We start from the raw sequence: 6637 nt of genomic DNA, 5'->3' as shown, positions 1-6637 counted from the left end.
AGGGAAGCTTGTGTAAGCTAGTTGACAGGTAACTACTATTTCACAAAAGTAAGATACAACTAAATTAAAGAATTAAAGCATATATATGAGTCATCACTGTCCTATGTCATGATAATTATATGCTTTTATTTTATTATTGTAAAAGAGAGCATATTGAAGGATCTTCAACATATTTTCAGCAGAAGATGAGAAAATAGAGCTTATATGGTAGATCACAACGAGTTCCATTTCCACCTACAGTGGAATGAGGGATTTTCAAATGATTTAACAACTTAGACTTAAGAAGACAAAACAAAACAAACAAACAAACAAATAGAAATATAAAACAACATAAAACCCAAGGAACCTTAAAAGGAGTTCTATTAAGCCCTACTTATTTATACCTCAGAGTTTTCTGCTTAATTTGGCAACCAAATTCTATCAATCATTTGTCTTTCGCACATTATCACTCTGTTGAACGGGAAGAATACTAAAGGAATTGGGTGACCTGTACAACAAAGTTAAATAAATAAATAAATAAATAAATCTGATTTAAATGTATTTATAATAAATATAAGATGAGTCAAATTCAGACGTTCTTGAGGAAATGGATTTTTTAAATTTCTAATGCTGTACTATGGTAGCATTAGAAGTCCTCAATAAATTAAATTCTCTCTCTTTTCCTCTCTCTCCCTTTTATCTTTTTCTTTTATAAACCATTACAGCTGAACTAGTTGTCAAAAGTAATATCTTTCAGTACTGTATTAATATGCAAAAACTTTTACAACTGACAAATAGCCTCCCACTCATGAAATTTTGAAAATACTTCAAATAAAAGAAAAAAGAAAGTGGAAGCCTATCTGAGTTATGCTAGCCATTTCAGACTTCAGTAGATTAATTTTGTCAAAAACCTTAAATTAACCTTTGTAGTTTACTTTAGCAGAACACTGACCAGTGGATTTTCCTCAGAAGTCTGAAAATCAAACATTTTTTACAAATTTTATAATACTTTCAAAACAATATGTTATTTATGAAATTGTAAGAAAATATATTAAGTTTTAATTTCCATGTATTTAATCTAGCATTCTTCATTGTGGTATAAGTAAGGCTTTCTTTAGATTTTAAAGCTTATCATATTGTTAGTTGTAATAATTTATTTTCTATTTCTTTATTTTCTTATTCTGATGAAGTCCATACAATAGAATCAACCAATTCTTTTTCTCTGACTTAGAAAAAAGATCTTCTCCAAAGATAAGAATTATTCACGCTGCTATTTTTAAAGCACCAGAAGGAGAAACTGAAAAATATATACTTACAATACATTGTAAGAACAACAGGAATCATGAAATTAAATTCAAGAAAACTTATCAATGACTATATGATACTTGCAAAAGGAATGAACAAAACCTGTTATCTCCCATAGAAGAGCAGTATCATTGCTCTTTAGATCCACAATTATTTTAAGCTTCATCCAATGAAAAGCAATTTTTATGCCAGGCAATTACATTTACAGTCCATATGAAGACAGATCATAAATAACACTTTACTTGGAAAAAATGTAATCGCATTATTAATATGTTTCCTAGTGAAGTACAACTGCTAGGGAGCAATTTAATGTACGAAAACATGTTTTAGAGATTAAATAAGCAGATAGAGGGAAAGTCCTTACTTGATACATAACGTGTAATGATTTTTAAAATAGTGAGGTTACAATCATTTTTTTACAGAAACATTCGATATATATATTTATATATATAGATTTGATTATTCAGAACTGTACAGCTACATGTATGTATCTACAATTCACAGTAAGAATAATGGAAAGGGAAAGGCAGTGAATAGAAAGAAGAAGAAAATGAAGGAAAGAGTTAGGATAGGAAACATTTGTAGTACCTGTTCAATGTGAACATGTTATTTCTTGAAAATCTTAATATATTGCAAGATGAACCTAAATGTGTTTGGCTAATAATAATAATAATAATAATAATAATAATAATAATAATAAATCAATGCAGAATGCATGTAACATATTTTAAAATAACATAAATATATCTATATTACCCTTATTAATTGTTGCATGGCAACGTGTTACTGTAATAGTTATACTTCTGTTTATTCTTCCTTCTCTTTTGTTAGTATACTTATATAAGTGATGGCATTTAATAATTTTAGTTAATATCACAACCAAGAAATCCTCTGTTTCTCAGCTTTTATTAATTCAACAGACTTCAAAGAAATGCAGAGAATTTGCTGGGTAAATTGTCTCCTGGTTTGCTTATCAGAAGACTGTTTAGGATAAGAATACTGATAACCATTTAGAATGGTTATATAATGCCCTTAAATTCAGCACTGAAAAGCTGAAGGAAATAAATGATAGTGATAGGACAAGGGGGGTGGTATTAAGCTAATACAGGAAAGATTTAGGTTAGATATAAGGAGAAAGTTTTTCACTCAGAGGATGTTGACACTGGAACACATTGCCCAGAGAGGTTGTGCATGACACACCCATGAAGACATTCAAGCAAGGCTGGATGTGGCTCTGGGCAGCCTGGTCTAGTGGTTGGTGACTGCCCATGGCAGGGGATTGAAACTATATGGTCTTTGACGTTCTTTTAAACCCAGTACATTCTATGCTTCTAAGATTCTATGAAAAACATTCTCCTTTTCTAATACCCCTATTCACATTTTTCATTAAAATATTCTTATTAGCTGAGTGTACTGACAGGAATTTATATATATATATATATATATATATATATATATATATATATATTATTTTCATGTGAAAGTTATTCAGATTTAAGACAGAAGTAGAGAAGTGGGATAATAATGCTTTAAGGTTCATTGTACCAGTGAGATGTACATGACAGAGATGTACCTGATGGAGATGTACCTTCACATACAGTCTCAGATCATACAAATAATGAATTAGGTGCTTATTTTAGCTCATAGTATATAATGGACATTCACTACAGGTGCATCAACACTGTTTGTCAGAACTTGACAAATCAAAATTAGATTTTTGAAGAAACTGGAGTAGGTTGCTGAAACTAAGATAAACTTCAGAGTATTACTTCACTTTTTTCAGGAATTGTATCAGAAGGAAAGTACAAAATGATGATTGCGTGAATACAAATAATTACTAGATATTAAAAAACTTCCAGAATATAAGGACTGTTATTATTAACACTGTAATAACTCTGTGTAATAAGGTCTTTCTTACTAATTACTCTTTAGTTCTTACAAAAATTTGATAAATCTTATTGAAGTGGAACATGAAGAAATGAGAATTTTTTTTTGATAGTATATTCTCTTGTAATTATCAGTAACATTGATACAGTGATGAAGTTGCATAAGATTTCTATCAGTAAGAAGACAATATTGATTGTAAATAACATATTATCAACGATTTACAGGCCAGTTCGGCCCAATTCCATGACTAATGGGGTGGGAGACCCATGGACAAATGTCCCAGAAATGGGAAAAGGGGAAATGAGGAAAGAGGAAGGAGATGAGCCTAAAAACAAAACAGTGGTAACAATCTGAGGAGGAAAGCTAATTCACAAAATGTTATGGTTTTATGATTTTTGTTGTATTATCGATATTCTACATCATAACATTATGTGGTGTATTGGGAGTTATGAGAACCAGCCTATGGCCGCACCACACTGGCAGCACTCAATCTCCTGATCTTGGCTGCTAAGCAGGGACGGGCCTGGTTAGTACTTGGATGGGATCCCTCCCAGGAATACCGGGTGCTGTAGGCTTCTTTAACTCCCAGTACACCACACAATGTTATGATGTGGAATATCGATAATACAACTAAAACCATAACACAAAACAAGATATTGGAATGCAAAATAACACAACATGATACAATATAATTGGAATTGAAGCTAATAAACAAAATAAAATGAAGGACAGAGTGCTCAAAAACTGAAGGCCTTACTATAACGCTGAATATGAGGTGGCTGGGAAGCACACACTGCTGATGAGCAGCGAGGCAGAAGTGAGGGCATATCATGATTTGCCAACAGCTTCATCTTTCCGTCTGAACAGAAAACAGAAATGAAAAGTAACACAAAGTCCTCTGGGGTATGTAGTTCTTCTCTTATGAGACAGGTATATCTGGAAATATTGAAGATCCATGGAACTGGAACACTAACTCTTTCAGTCCCAGTGCACCACATGGTGTTATGATGTGGAATACTGATAACAAGAAATCATAAAATCATGAAACATGAATAAGAATAAAATGATTTCCAAACATTGCCTTCTAATTCCAAGTAATCAAACCATGGTCATTAAGAGCTTGTATGTTGATAAGTTTCCTTATAACTTTTCTGTCAACCCTGATCTCAGTGAAAAATATCTGGGACATGAGAGGGGTGTTCACCGTTACATAGCATGAACATGTCTTCCGTTTTTCTGCAGTTGCACTGCTGCTGAATATAGACAACAAATCTACTAACTGTAGCACAAGGAGATAAAGTTCTATAGATCTACAAAATCACTGAAAATTTAGAGCAAAATTGGTTATAAATGAAGTCTTGCAAGAGAGAAAGACAATAAGTATATTCTTGAGATTATTTTCTTGAGTACAGCTGTAAGAGGTTACTCTTTTTCATGGCAATATGAAAGGAGAGTGGTTTTTGTGGGTTGTTTGTTTTTTGAGGTTTGTTGCTTTTTCTTCACTGCTGCTTTTGCATCTAACTTGCACAGTTATTCATATTTACAGAAATAATATTCTACTAGTATGAAAAATGCCAGTCAGGGTAACATAGATTTTAACGTCATGCAATTCTATATTCGGTATTATTGTAAATATATTTTAACAGCAGGAACAAGGTTAACTGTGAGAACAGATGAAGAAAAAATTCTCAAATAAGGATCGTCTTTGTAATTTAATCTCTACAGTCAGGTTTGTCATCGTAAATATCACCCTGTGCAACTGAGTCTGCCCACAGAATGTATCTTAATTTGTCACTTGATCAGTAGCATCAAGACATTGCAACTGTATGGTACTATTCAGTCTAAAAGATAGGTAGCAACTGCAGAAATAAAACAACTGTAATTGCCTCTATGTGAGCAATGAATCTGAGCTTTACAACAGACAGAAGGATGAACAGAGATGTTGGGTTATTTAATTTAAATGAAGTCGAAAAGATTGGCCTGATTATGTATGTATATATATATACACATATATATAGACATATATATTTTTTTTCAATATAGCAACAAAAATGACATGCAGCTGAATAATGCTCTATCAGTGCTGAAGTTGGTAAACAGTGTCTTTATATTTTTTTTACTTTTCTCTTGGACTAAAATGGCACTAAAAGTCTTCATAGCAAGGTCTATAAGCAATCCTGATAACACAACAGGCATTTCTAGTGGCAAAATAAAAGAAGATCAAAATGCTAAATGTAAGTATGCCAAAGCTATCGTCAAATAGAATAAACATCTCTTTTTCCAGACATTGCTTGAAGGTAAATATTTTATGTCAACGTTACTGGAAAATAATAATTTTCTTGGATTTACTTAGTTAACTGAGCTTTAAAGTAATCTTAAAAAAATACAAATAAAAAAGTTGAATAACTCATTTATATTAGAAGATATGCTTACCTTTTTTCTGTTGAATGGTAAATGCTGCTGTGTTATTTCATCTTCAGTGTATAAGGACAGAGTTGCAAATTGTTCAGGGCCAGACTGCAACATCCATCAGAGCTTTATCTCTTCTTGTTTACTTAGCTCCTTTTTTCTATCTATCTCAGTAAGTAGAAATGTTCCCAAACTCTCTTAATACCAAATATTCCCAGGATATGAGAGTCACTTGAATTAATAGAGATTCAGGAGTACAGAGGCAAGAGAATTTTTCAATGAATTTTAAACTCATGGATTACATATTTCTTAGTGTCCTGGTTAAAGAAATGACAGTACTGTTTTTATACTGACATAAAATCACATACTCACGTGGGAACATACTGTCCCTAGAAAATCACAAAGAAATACCCAAATATTTTCAGGATTGTACACTCAAAGAATGAAAATCTAGAAAACGTCTGTACAGATTCAAATGATTTTCTCATGCATGACCTTGGTAGTAAGTTAATTCTTTTCATTTCTTGAGCTAATATTCCACACAAATATTTCTGCTTCTGAAGTTAATGCAATAGATGTGCTCAAATAATTCCCAATCCAAGCAAAGATAATATTATTTTACCACTAATTTATATGCATCCAAGGTAGTATTTTGTGCATAAAAATATAAACAATAAGTCAACAGAAGTGCAACATGATCAGTAACACTATCAAGTTATTTACTAAAACTATTTAAAAATAGAAAATTGCTAACTTACACTGGTGTAATGGCAATCTGAGAAAAGTTCTATAAGAATTTTTATAAAATTAAAATGTGTAATATTGGGAATTAGCAATACTCAAAGTATTTTTTCCTATCACTTCAAATGAAACAGCTTTCTGTGCTGAAATTAATGACTAACAGTAAAATGATTTTATTTTTTTAAACAGACTTAAAACATCTAACTTTTGGTTTTGAGCCAAATCTATCCAATTTAGAAATAGCAATCTCTGTCATTTTTCTACCATGAATTTGTATATTTGTGGATAATGAAAATGATAATTTCTCAATATAAAG

General features: G+C 31.5%; 1 pseudogene; it reads left to right on the top strand.

Annotated features, from left to right (window-relative positions):
* Window positions 1-3629: 3629 nt before the first annotated feature.
* Window positions 3630-3746, top strand: LOC136053381 (5S ribosomal RNA; annotated as a pseudogene).
* The last annotated feature ends 2891 nt before the right edge of the window (window positions 3747-6637 follow it).

The sequence above is a fragment of the Cyrtonyx montezumae genome, unplaced genomic scaffold (genome assembly GCF_038088225.1).
Source record: "Cyrtonyx montezumae isolate F1298 unplaced genomic scaffold, pur_monq_1.0 scaffold_3, whole genome shotgun sequence".
Lineage (NCBI taxonomy): Eukaryota > Metazoa > Chordata > Aves > Galliformes > Odontophoridae > Cyrtonyx > Cyrtonyx montezumae.
The sequence above is the reverse complement of the archived record's forward strand: the minus strand, read 5'-3'. Positions and strand labels throughout refer to the sequence as shown.